The sequence below is a fragment of the Sminthopsis crassicaudata genome, chromosome 3 (genome assembly GCF_048593235.1).
Source record: "Sminthopsis crassicaudata isolate SCR6 chromosome 3, ASM4859323v1, whole genome shotgun sequence".
Classification (NCBI taxonomy): domain Eukaryota; kingdom Metazoa; phylum Chordata; class Mammalia; order Dasyuromorphia; family Dasyuridae; genus Sminthopsis; species Sminthopsis crassicaudata.
In genome coordinates, this window is record NC_133619.1 from 265984519 (window position 1) to 265998910 (window position 14392).

The window sequence follows — 14392 nt, forward strand, 5'->3', positions numbered from 1 at the left end:
GATAGAGCACCAGCCCTGAAGTCAGGACGACTTGAGTTTAAATCTTGTCTCAGACATTTAACATTTCCTAGCTGTGTGACCCTGGGCGAGTCACTTAATCCCAATTGCCTCAGCAAAAGAAAAAAAAGGTGACATAAATTTGTTGCTAGACTTTTAGTAGTATAGGAAGAGGGTGGATAAAAAAAGAACAGTTGAACTTGTAAATTATAAAGTCAAGAATCAAAAATAACAAGAAGAAAGAAAGCCTCATTCAATTGAAAAAAAAAAAAAACTGCTTTATCTTTGCTGAATATTCTTTCCATGCTATGATTAAGTAAACTTCCTTTTGTTAACTGTTGTATTATCTATAAATATCTTCTTCCATTACCATTCTTAACCTGAAGAGCCAGATCAGTCTGAGTCAGGCCTTGTCTACAAAAAGTTTTATTTTGAATACCCCAAATATTAAGGCAGGAATGTGGAATAAATAGAAATTCCATGAGTCAGCTGCTGAACTCCTTGAGAAAGAAAGGAAAATGTTGTGAAAGTCAGTAGAGTACTGCAATAGGAACCCAGATGGATAGATGGATAGAGGATGGATGGATGGATGGATGGATGGATAGATATAAAACATTTCAAAGATAATCGAATACTAAGTAGTAGTAACAAAGGAAGGTTCTTGAAGTAGCAGTGGAAGCAAGAAACATCCTAAGATTTTCTGTTGGATCAGTGTGTCAAGAGGTATGAGAGAAAAAATAATCTGGAAAGGTAGCCAATTATGTAGACAACAACAATATGGAAAGAGTATGAGAGGAGATCTAGAGGTTAGTGTGATATCTATAGGGAGGAAGCTCCAGGGGACACTTTTGAAGGAAAAGACAAAGGAAGGATAGAAATCACCTTGTGGGGGATGATAGTATAGGGAAAGGTAGTAGGTAAATAGGGTTTCTTCTCAACCGATATCATCTCTGAGTTTTAAAGATTATGAGAGCAGATCGTACTAGTTTGCTGAGTTTAGTATACGGAATGTTTATTTGACAAAATAAATTCAATTGTATAATAATGAAGGATGGTATTGAGGTGGGCATTCAACTTCTGAATACTTGGTAGTGGGAAATTCAGACTGAGAGTCTATGGATGATAATAACAATTATTGTTATTACATATGATATTATTATAGCTAACATTTATAGAATGCTTATTCTATGCTATTCTGAGCACTTTAAAATCATTTCATTTGATCCTCACAACAACTCTCTGAGACAGGTATTATCATTTCCCTCATTTTACAGATAAGGAAATTGAGGCAAACAGAGGCTAGATTATATGCTTTGGGTGACACAGCTAATGAATGAATGACTAAAACCAGATTTAACTCAAGTCTTCATGATTCCAAGCCCAACACTCTATTTATTCCCTGTGCGCTTGAGTGTCAAGTAAATAACTTGTGTCTATAGCAAATGGATTGAATTCATATAGAATGTCAGCTCAATAAACTTGGCTGTTGTAAGGATTAAATGGGATAATACATGGAAAACAACATATAAATGTTAGCTATGTCACTATTATTACTATCCCAAGAAGGAGCGGGCACATTCAGAAAATATTGCACAAAAGGAGAATGCATTTGGCTCTTGGTTGGACCTATGAGAGTTACCATAGTCTGGGTGGTGCTAATCCTGGATAGGAAAGGCATCAAGTTTTGGCAGCACTAGACTTAGTAAATGGAAAGTCTCCATTGGTCATAACCTGTGGCCTGCTAACATGCTCCATGTATTTTTCCATTGTCCTTGAACTGTGAGAGTATATTATCTCAAATACACAATAGTGGCTTTTTTGTTTATAAGTTTCATGATGATATCAAATAACTAAATCAAATTAATATTGTCTATAAAGGATGGGCATTCCTTACTGCTTATAGTTCAAGTTCAAAGATCAGATAAATGTTATAATGTGTGTTCAAAGAATTAGAGTTAAATGTAAACCTGGAGTCCCCTCATTTTAAAGACAAGAAAAACAAGTTATTATAACATTTAGAGCATAAGGTACAATATCATTCAATAGTAGAATTGGGATTCAAAGATAAGTCTTCTGATTATATTCCTGTTCTATTTCCATCATATTAACAAAGTAATATTGCATGAGTGAGCAGGCTCACAGATTAAATAAAATATATCCAACTGTAAAATAGGTCAGAAAAAAAACATACTAAATCTGTTAATTGCAGTGTTCAATCAGCTAATTATGGCCTACAAGTAGTAAGCAAGAAGGATCTGATCTTTGGGGGAGAAAAATAAAGTAATTCTGGCAAAATTCTGATTACCTAAATGGAGTGAGAGCATCCAGATTTCTTTTATCTACTCCATTAAAAACTTGAAGTTCAAACTAGACTAAATAATGATTAAGAAATCCAATGAGAAAATATAATAAAAGATTTCTTTCATTTCATAACTGCACAAATCATCAGAAGTCTACAGTCGATAGGAAAGAGAAAAATCTAAGACAAACAGAACCCAGACTATCAGCCCAATCAGCAGGAAAACAGAGATGTATAGCCTGCAAGACTCTATGTACAGATGAAACAAGAGCAAAGGGCTTTCTGAGAAAACCCTGGGAAGGTCAAAAATTGAAACACTGGCAACCCTGAGGAAATGCAAGGATCAGAGCACCATGGTGGCTTTTATACTGGAGACTCAAGGCACCCATGAGCTGTGAGATCTGCAGTAGTCTATTCTGAGACACCACAGAGATTCAGGATTCTGAAATTCGATGATTCAAAGGCTCTAAGATCAAGAAATGGAACTCAGTATTGAAATCCAGGACACCTAGGGTAAGACCAAAGAGAACTGACTACTGTATCTAAAAGCATAGCAAAGGTTCAAGCTTGGCCCTAGCATAAAGCCCCAATGCAGGAACTAAAGCTGAAGAGATGAATAAATCAAAGAAAACACTGACCAGTGTTTAATAATAATAATAATACTGTAGGTCTAGAGATTTTCCTCTCTATCTCCTCTCCTCCAAAGAAGAAAAGAATAGTTTTCCTTGCATAAATGAAAAGATTATACAAACATAGAAGAAGGCATGGGGGTAGGTGGCAAATGGGAGGGCAGAGCAATTATTAGATAAACCTCACTCATTAGAAATGGGCAAAAGAAACTTGACCACATACACAGAATTTGGCATAGAAATACATCAAACTTAATGGGAAAATAAGAAGGAATGGGAGAGGGATGTTAAAAGGGAGAATTTGGAGGTAAATTAGCAAACAAAATGAAACTTCATGATCCCTAAAGGGATACTTAACAAGGGACAGGAACAAAAAGCAAAAATCTAAGGAGGTGTCTGAGACAATTGGGAATGACTGAACAAATTTGGTATGTGAATGTAATGGAATATTATTATAGTAAGAAATGATAAGAAACAATTTCAGAGAGTCTTGTGTGGTATGACCTGATGCAGAGAAAAGTAAGAGGAACAGCAGAATAGTTTATATAAACACAACAATATTATAAAGAAAGTAACTTTGAAAAATTTATAAACTTGATTAATTCAATATTCAACCACTTCTCCAGAGGACCAAAAATGAAACTACCTCTGCATACATGATTAAATAAAAACTCAGAAAGTGACATACATTTTTGGACATGGCCACACGTGATTTATTCACTTGGTTATGTTTATTTATTACAAGAATATTCCACCTCAGCTTCTTTAGATTTTTAAATGGGGGGAAGGGCAGAGTTGTCATGTAATAGGAATGAAAAAAAAAAATGAGAAAGAAAGGCATCATTGAAACTTTTTCTTATGAGAATAGAACAAGTCTTTGGGGATTGGCTTGGATCATTGTATTTCTGGGAATAGTTAATTCACAATTCTTCATCTAACAATATTGTTGTTACACAGTGTACAAATTCTCTTGATTCTGTCTTATGAATCAGTTCATGTAAGTCTTTCCAGGTTTTTCTGAAATCATCCTGCTTGTCATTTCTTATAGCACAATAATATTCCATGATTGTATGGAACAACTGTTATGAATATGATACTTTATATTTTAAAATGACTTCTCAAATACTTGTTAGCTGTATGATCTTGGACAAGTTAAGACCTCAGTGCTTCAGTTTCTTCAGTTATAAAATGGGGAGAATCATAGCACCTACCTCTCAGGGCTTTTGTGAGGATCAAATGTGATAATATTTGTCACATTACAATCATACTATAGCTTGTTTAACCATTCCCCAATTGATGGATGGATGTCCCCTCAATTTCCAGTCCTTAGACACCCAAAAAGAGCTATACATTTATATATCTATATCTATATATATCTATATATAGATATATATAGATATAAATCCCTTTCCCTTTTTTGGGGTATAGAACTAGCATTAGTATCACTAGATTAAAGGGTATACACAGTTTTTATAGCCTTTTGGGCATAGTTCCAAATTGCTCTCCAAAATGGTTGGATCAATTCACAACTCCTCCGATGCATTGATGTCCCAATTTTCTCATATCTCCTCCAATAACCAATATTTTCCTTTATTGTCACTTTGATAGGTCCCAGGTAGTGTTTTAGAGTTGTTTAAATTTGCATTTTTCTGATAAATAGTGCTATAGAACATTTTTATGTGACCATAGATAGCTTAGATTTATTAGCCTGAAAACTGATGAAGTATACTATCCATCTACAGAAGAATTGATACTGATTGAATACAGATTGAAGCATGCTATTTTTCACTTTCTTTCATTTTTTTCCTTTTATTTGAGTCTTCTTGTACAAAATGACTAATATGGAAATGTTTTACATAATTGCACATTATTTGCATAATAACATAATAAGCTATATCTGATTGCTTAACATCTCAGAATGGGGAACAGAGAGGAAAGAAAGAAAATTTGGAACTCGAAACTTTAAAAAGCCTAGTAGACCTTTAAAATAAAAAAAAAATTGTAATTCATTATAAACTTTTTTTAAAGTAAATGGCATGAAATGAAATTTCATATGTAATTCTTTTTGTATTTTGCTGCATATGTGGAGATGTTTTGTGTGTTTAGATTCACAATTTAAAAAATAAAATTAAAATACAATGTTGTACCGACACCATCTTGGACTCTGAAGTAAATGACTGAGGAACAAACAGGCAATGGCTGCCATCTAGGGGCCATCATCCAATATCAATCTTGAAATGAGTAATTGAAACTCACTTATGTGATTAAGAATAAAGGTTTGTTCAGTATATAAAAAAACACATATACAAATTTACCTTGGAATTGACCCCCCCAAGAAACTGGCGAACTGCTTAAGACTAGAAACACCCTTAAAGATCATTTTGTCCAGATGTCTTATGATATTAAATGTAATAATTCTTTCTCTCCTATCAACCATATATCTTAAATTCATTAAATGTGTCAAAAGTAGAATTGAATTCATTTAAAAGATTATAGAAATATCAGTCTCACTCCCAAGTCTTGTGCCCATTTCCATCCCAAGATTGTGCTAGCAGCCAAAATCCATCAAATATTCCTTTAATATGAATTCTCTCCTGTTGACTTCCTGTTGCCATCTTGAGATGCAATCATAAACAACTTGGAGTAAGGGCTTTGTGTAGCTAGTGGCTTCAGTGCTTAAGTAAGCAAAGAGCTTAGATTGAAGATACTGGTTGTAACTACTCCTATAGGAGCTGAGTTAAAGCTATAAAAAGGTTTTATTCCCCCTGATTTTATTTTGTACTGTTTAAGAGTAACAGGTACTTCTACATTATTTTTATTGCTGTTTTCTTTTATGATCTAGTTTTGTTTCATATAGATCATAAGTATTTTATATTACATGTTTGAATTGCCAAGGAGCACTGGTGGATGACAATGAGTGCAGAGCAGATCTTCAAACATGTGTAACTAGAAATGAATCCTTATACAGTTCCTCTTCAATATCATTTGATTATGTTGGAGGAGACACCAAAATTAGGGCAGAAATCTCTCAAAAGATGAATCACTCATTTAACCGTAGTGACAAAGAAGTATGGTAAGGAGAGATTTGAGGCAGGAAGACCAACCAGGTGATGAGAAGTTGCACCAGGTGATGGCAGTGTCAGGAGCACACTGATAAGAAGCAGAAATAATAGAACTTGGCAAAAAAATTGGCAATAGGGGTGAGATGGGAGAATGAGGAAGCAAAGATTCAAGGTGACTGATCAAGAAAATGGTGATAACCTCCATAGTATTAGGAAAGTCAGAAAGAGGGGATGGTTTGGGGGGGGGGAAATGAGTTCAGTTTTGGATATTTTATATTTAAGGTGTCTATAGGAAATATAGTTATAGATGTGCAATAGGTAGTTAGAGAGTCAGGCTGGAGGTCAGAAGAGAAGTTAGGACTGAACAACTAAATCTGAACATTTTTCATAAACATGTTCAATGAATACATGGGAGCTAATGAGATCATCAAGTGAAATAGTACATAGATTAAAGGGGACCAGGATAGACCTTTAGGTAATTCTTGTGGTTAGGAGCATAACCCTGATGAAGATCAGCAAGGGAGAGTGAGGAATGGTCAGACTGACTGTGGTCAGACAGCAAAGAACAGTGTCATAAAAAGCTAGAGAGAAGAGATTATCAAAGACAAGAGAGTGTGTTAAAGGCTACAGAAAGATCAGGAAGAATGAAGACTGAGGAAAAAGTCCATTAGATTTGGCAATTAAGACATCATTCATAATTTTGGAGAGTAATGTTTCATTTAAATGATTGGAAGGTTGGAAAGTGAGAGGGAAGGAAATGTCAACATCTATTAGAACCTTTTCAAAAAGTGTGGCCAAAAGGGAGGATAAAGCATGATAGCTGAAATGGGATTAAAAGAAACTGTTTTGAGGATTGGGAGAAATGGGCACAGGGAGTCATTCAAAATTAGAGAGAGAAAGAAAAAACAAACAAAAAAGTGAAAATAGTATGCTTTGATCTGCATTCAGGCTCCATTTTTCTTTTGCTCAATGTAAATAGCATTTTCCTTTCTAGTGGCTTTCCCCTTTTGTTCTGATTCTTCTTTCATGGCATGATTAATGTGGAAATATGTTTAATATGATTGCATATATATACAACTTTTATCATATTGCTTACCATCTTTGGAAGGGGATTGGACAGGGAAGGAGGAAGAAAAAAATTTGGAAGCCAAAATCTTATAAAAGTGAATATTGAAAACTAACAATGTATGTATTTTTTTTGGGGGGGGGAATTCTATTAAGTAAAAAATAAAGTTAACCATAAAAAAAAAAAAGACTAGTGAGAGAGTAGGGAAAATAGAGGGGCAATCTGTTGAAGTCAGCCTAAAATGTAATTATTTGAGCTTACTGAAGGAAGTACTTATAGAGAAATATCTATTTCCCACCCAATAAAACTGCATATCCCTCAGGGCTATTTTCTGCCACCTTTTTTCTTCCATTTTTCTCCTTCTACGTTGTACATTTATTTCAATAATCTCATCAACTCCCAAGACCTGAATCATTATCTCTATGTAGATGAATATCTAGTCTATCCATCCAATCCTAATCTCTCTCTTGAAATCTAGTCCCATGTTTCCAAATATCTGTTGGAATTTCTCACATATATAATATGATCATCCAAAATCCAAAATGTCTAAAGTAGAAATCATTATTTTATCAAGTAGAACTACTACCAAATATTAGAAGGATCTCTCTTCCAATAGCGTCTTACATGCATATGTTAAGATTATAGGAAATTCTTTGATACCATCCCAAAGATAATTTTGTTCCATGATACTCAAAATGTGATAGTTTCCTCAATTACAAAACGCTGAAACTAGATTCTAAGGTTCCTTCTAACTCCAAATCTACATTTTTTTTTTCAATAGGAAGTTTTGGTTATAGCACCTTCTCCCCACAGGGTGGCAGAGCAACTAGCTATAAAATATAAGTATTATCTAAGCTAGTGGTATCCCTAGCACTTGCATAATAACACTTATTTAATTATACATTCCCCATCTTCCACCAATCTAAAATTTGGCATAATTTATATATATATCTCATGATATATGGTATATATTGGTATAAATTATGGTACCTAGACTGGTTTAGCTTTGTTTTTATAAAATCTATCTTCAGAGTATAAATTTGTGATAGGAGCAGTGTTTGAACTGATTGAGATCAACATTTTCAAGTCCTTACATGAAGCTTCTCCAATGGAATTATCCTATTTGATAATACAAGTCTTGGAGAGCAAGGACTCTTTTCTCTCTTTTTCCTTTTTCCCTTTTTTTCTTCCCTTTCTCCTCCCCCTTCTCTTTCCCCTACTCTTTCCACATTCCTTTCCCTTTCCCAGAGAATCTGGTGTTAAGTGGATTACTTTGCCTCTCATTACTGGGGACTAAATGAGTTACTTTTTTTTTTTTTTCCCCTCCCTTCAGGGGTTTCCAGTATCATTGAGGAGATTCTGCCTTCTCTGCCTTGGGCTAGATTCTCCACCAATTATATTCTTAATTTTCCTAATCCAAGTACTACATTTAATCTCTTACCTGTCAGATTAGTTTTTAAAAAGACATGTTCATGTCAATACCATAGAAAAATAAACAATTTCAGCCCCAAATCTAGGGGATATTAATTTCCTTAAACTTAAAATTAAATTAAAATTTTCCTTCAGTCTCTGGAGAGAGGAGAGTCAGTAAATTGTCCCTATATAGTGTTAGTTTTAAATTCAAAGTCAAAGTCCCTCTGGCTTAGTTTTCAGCTTCTCAAGGCTTTACCTTCATGTTTCAACGTCAGGCTGAAATCCTGATATCACTTTTGGATTTGGCTGGCAAAGACAAAGAGCATGTCCTAGTCAGGTAGTTTTAAAGTTGCAGGCAGATCCAACTATGTAGCTATTGGAAAATGGTGACTCTCAACCACATGGTAGGTCAACACATAATGCCCACACGCATTCCTCCTGTTTCCTAGAAGCAGGACCTTGATATCTCCAATGCGGGTGCCTCTGAACAAGTGGGATTTTATTGTATTTTTAGGCAAAGAACTGTTATATTAACTATAAATTCTTATCTAATCTATAATTATTAGCTTTCTTGGTATTATTACATGTATTTGGAACAAATAAAAGTACCCTTTAAAAATATTCTAAAGTTAATTTTTAAAAAATAAAATTTGACCTACTTGGAATTAGCACAATTTAATTAGTGAGATTTTCTGGCAACTATTTGTAGGAGGAATTTATAAAAGATTTTATGTTGAAAGACAGGTTTTGTTATGTTTCTAACATGCAATTGCTGCTGCTGAACTGAACAAATGGAATTTCCTTATTTCCTTACAAATTATGTAACACTTAAGTACCTAAGTATTGCTAAATTCCTAGATCAAGAATTCTTATTCTCATAAAGGGACCTGCCTTGCTAAGTCTCCAGTACTTGTCCCTAGAATTTCCTCTCTCCAGAAAATAGAAAGGGGGGGAGATGAAATGAATAGCCTGTTCTAAGCAGTCAAGGTATAACGTATTGTAATAAATAACATGTAAAAGTTTTTAAAATTGATTTTAAAGAATATATGGGTAAAGATCCATTGAAGAGCTCATCATCTTCCTAAACAGTAATTGGGGTTGGTTGGATGACCTCTTTGACTTTTGCCATTTCAGTGAAAAGATCCGGGTTTCCATCCCATTTTTTTGACCTATTAGCGGTCACTAGTCACTTTAAGTAAGTCATTAAACTTTTCTGAGCCTCAATTTCCTTTTAGGCTTGTTGTGAAGATGAAATGAAATGTTGTATTGTAATACCAGAGAAAATGAGCAAGATAGAGATTAGAGAGTATTCAATACAGAATTTATTAAGTGCAGAGATTTACTGGCACCAAATGGATCCATGGTTGGTCCCAGGGCTCAACAAGATATCGTCTTAAAGAATCCAGCCCTGAATATTGGATACAGGATTCTTTTATAGGGTAACCAGAACAATGACATAATGGGGGAGGTACTTGGATGGGGATGACCTAATGGGGGGAAGAACCTAAGATGAGGATGACATAATAGAGGCAGGCATAATGGAGAGAGGTACTGGAGAGGCTCCTGAAATTCTAATGATATCTAAAATGGATAAAGACCTTTATCCCACCAAACATTAAGAGGAAATATGTATAGCCTAAGGTCTAAGATATAAGACTTTTATCCTAACATTAAGAGGGAATGGTTATAACCTGAGACAGAGTAACTGAATAGGACAATTAGGGAAACTGGGTCAGGACATTAAAAGAACTAAGGCACAACAGTATGAGTGTATTAAGCTGTAGAAAGGGATGTAGAAAAGAGCTATAAAATTATTTCAAGGGAGAATTGAATTAAATACAACTTTTTTACTATCTCTTCTTTTTACCTCATTTGCTTTTCTAATTAGCATCTTCTTGTTTTCTCTTCTTTTTCTATTTTTTTTTCAATGTTTTTCTTTCCTTGGGGCTTCATTATATCTTTTGCCACTAGACCTCTCTAAAGTCTTAGGAGAAAAGAGATTTTCTTAACTCAGCTTTATTATTCTCTCAGTTCCAAATACAATTCTATAAATTTATTATTTTATCCATTAATCACTATGTTGACTCTCATTGTGATGCCATTAGAAATTCCCAAACCTGAAAGGATGAAAATCCCACAAATACATCCCTTCTCCTTAGAATTTTTTGACTCTTTCTACATTTTGTTTTCAATTTTACCCTGAATATAATCTTTATACATAGCCCTTTATATAATTCTTATAGCAGAGGCTCTCTACTAAGATGAAGTTCCCTTGCATACTTTGTGTCCCTTTCAATTGTTTGGTTCTTTTTTACTATGCCCCATTGAAACTGGAAACTCTAGAATTTGGTATTTCTTAAGAGAAACTCTCAGTTCTTTTTATAAACTGGGTCATATAGCTTCAATGTATGTATGGACTGCATAGAATCTTGAGAAATCTCATGGTGATCTATAAGGAGGGTCATCTACCTTGCGGCCCCAAGACATATAAAGAACTAAGAGGAATGACTATTAAATAACAAGTTATTGGGAAGATTCAAGATTTTTTCCCCCCTTTTATATCCTCATTCTCTACTAGATTAAACCAGCAATTTTAGGACAATGCTGATAATGAAATTGGATTAATTTTTCCCTCAATTTGATTCAGATCCCACTCCAGTGGAGAAGCCCATTTTGTTCTACTCAGGCTTGTGGGTAGAAGGGATAGATCCTTTATCTAGATTGCTTCAAGGCTAGGAGTATTCTAGAAGGCTTAAGTGATCAAAGTCATGTCTCCCAGCCCTTCACTAAAATAAGTCTACATTGCATCATACCATTCATTCTTCTCATTAATTGTTAGCCAATCAGAGTTGATTGCCCCTCTCACTCTTCCAAGGACATATGAGCATTAAATGGATTCCATGAGGGGTCTTTGGTTCAGGAGAGATTTCCAAATTCTTTAATTAATTATCTGCTAGCAATAGTTAATAAATAAAATTATTAATTATCGAGAAACTATGTCTCTGGAATTTTTTGTATGTTACAGTACTTAAGAGAACTTCCAGAAAAAAAGGCCAATTTGTATTCTCTGTGCCTATCTCTGTTGCTCTTTTTGCCTGCAGCTTTCTCTGCTCCTATATATAGTACTCCACCTCTCTGTGGCCTCCATATCTGTCAATTGTTGCTCTACAACACAACATTCATTTTCCAGCCTCTGCTCTGAAAGTCATACAATAATAATCATCAGTACTAGTTAACTCCCTTCCCACATACTTGCTAGCATCTGGTTTATGGATTGGTAATATTAGAATCTCTATTCCATTGCTTAAAGCAGTTTATAGCTCTTTCCCATATCTATGGCATTGAATGACTTGACACTATTTTAGATTTTTGTAGTTTTGTACTTGAGTTCTATAGCCACACATATCCTTTCCAGGTGGCTGTGGGAATATCTTTTTTTTTGGATCACTGAAACAAATCTTCCAATCCATATTAGGACATAGTGACCATATCATCTTTTGTTTTTGTTTTTGTTTTTGTTTTGTTTTTTCACCTGGACAGTATATTTTCTGTCAAATCTTCTCTTGATTTGTTGTTGTTGTTGTTGTTGTTGTAATCAGGCAGAATACTCTCATAAATTTGTCTTTTCACTTTGGGTTTTCTTCCTTGACAGCTGGGCAGGTTTATGAAAATAGGCAGGTTTTTTTTTTTTCATTTTATATAATTAGATAACAAAAACTCTACCAATTTTCACATTCCCCATTTTTTCACATTACCGTGATTTTCCCTAGAAGAAGACAGGTCTTCTTAAAGGTACCTTAAAGGTACCTCCTCTTCTTAAAGGTAAAATTTAGCTGAAAACTTTTGCCAAAATCTATACCAAGAAAAATAAGTAACCAATCAAAAGAAATTCACATTTCTATCACTTGATTTAATGTGACCATTAGCTCTCAGAGCCCCAAGGCCTTCTCTAATTAATTTAATGGCTCAACCCACAGAAGAATTTTGTAATAAGCTCTGTGAAAAAGGGCTTTTGTGAGAAATTCTCCAAACTTTTGTGACAGCTTTTAAAGGATAGACATGTCTTAAGCAAATCAATAAAACACCTTAATTATTAGTAATCTAGAAATAGAAATGATTTTTAGTCATGATAATTTTTTCTTAGAAATAATGAGTGATGAATCATTACCACCATCATCCCCTTATTGTTATTTCTCTTTGTTTTTGAAGTGGACCAATGACATCACAGGTGAAGTCTTGACTTGCTAACAATTCACTTTAATTGAGGTAAAATTACCCAATCATCAGTCTTACTGGTCCAGAGTCACCAAAGTCCAGTGATAGGACAATAGTCAGGACAACTAGGCCCAGCATGAAATAGTCTCTTTGAAGGCTGACCAGACTCTAAGCATTCCATAAGCAACTGCCTTCACAGCTGTTGGAACAGATTGTTCTGTTACACACCCTAAACGTCACCTGTTATAAAAATAAAATTAAATATATATATATATATATATATATATATATAGAAAAAATGAAAAATAAAAATGACTAAAAAAATCCAAACAATCCAACAGAAAGAGTCATTCTTATTCTCATAGACCCATGTGCTTCAAGCTCATTGAATCACTCAGGCTGTGATAACATGAAAGTGAAGTGTGTGAAAGAGAATTCAAAGACATTCTCTTAAAGTCACAAAAGAGTTTATTTACATCATCATTGACCTGCTAGACTATAAAGGAAATTTAGCAGATTAAAAATAGTTCAGTTATATGCTGAAAATTGGGGGCTTAGCTAGCAGGCTAACAGCTTTTTACAACAAAGTTATAAAAGATGGATAAGAAAGATCATAATATAGGAAAGAAGAAAAGTAAGACACAAGTGAGTATAGGCGGGTTTACAGGAGACAAATAAGGAAAAACAGATAAGAGGTTTTAATTTTGTAGTTTTTATTGCTCCATACAACTTAAGTAAAATCTGGGCTGTGACTCATCATCTCCCTCCCTTGATGTCTTTTGGGGGAAAGAAATTTGAGGGACAAGGGTTAGAGACCTATCAAATGGAAGGGTCTTTATGGAAAGAAATTCAAAGGGTAAGCAGACCTAGCTTTGAGACTTGCTTCTTCTATGAACTAGTTGATGATCTAGAACATCTCATTTCATCTCTTTATTTCAATTTCCTCACCTGTAAAAAGAGGGAGTTATACTGGATGCTCATTAAGGTTCCTTCTGATGCTAATAAACTGATATGTCCCAAAGTTTTTATCTGCTGCTTGCTTTAGGGAAAATAATATGGTCAATGAAAAATAACAAAGTAATCTTGCTACTATTACTCTGGAAGACTGAGAAACATTTTGTCATAGTGGAGAAACATAGTATCATAGTCAAAAGATCTGCCCTCAGAGCCAGGGAGATACAGATACATATGACTTCTGATAAATATTGGCTAATTGATACTTGACAAGAAATTTAACATCTCATTGTCCCAAGCCATGCTCTAAAGTTTAAGTTGCCCAGACATTGATCTGCATTAGGCAGGAGTTTTCTTGTATAGGAATCCCCTATGCCAATGGGCAGCTAGTTGGTGTAGTGGATAGAGTGCAGACCAAGAATCAGGAATATTCATCTTTGTAAGTTCAAATAGGACCTCAGACACTTAATAAAAAAATTATTACTCTGTGCATGTCACATAACCCTGGTTATCTCCATTTCCTCATCTGTAAAATGAGCTAGAGGAAAAAATAAAAGCAAACCTCTCCAATATATTTGCCAAGAAAGCCCCAAATAAGATAAAAAAGAGACAGGCATAACTGAAAATTACAACAATAACATTCTAGTAAAACTATAGGTCTCCTCCCTTTTCTGATCCACTTTAGGAGATATTAAAAGATAGCCCCTACTCATTTAGATTAATAAGAATGAGAAGTTATTTTTTTGTTCCTTCAATG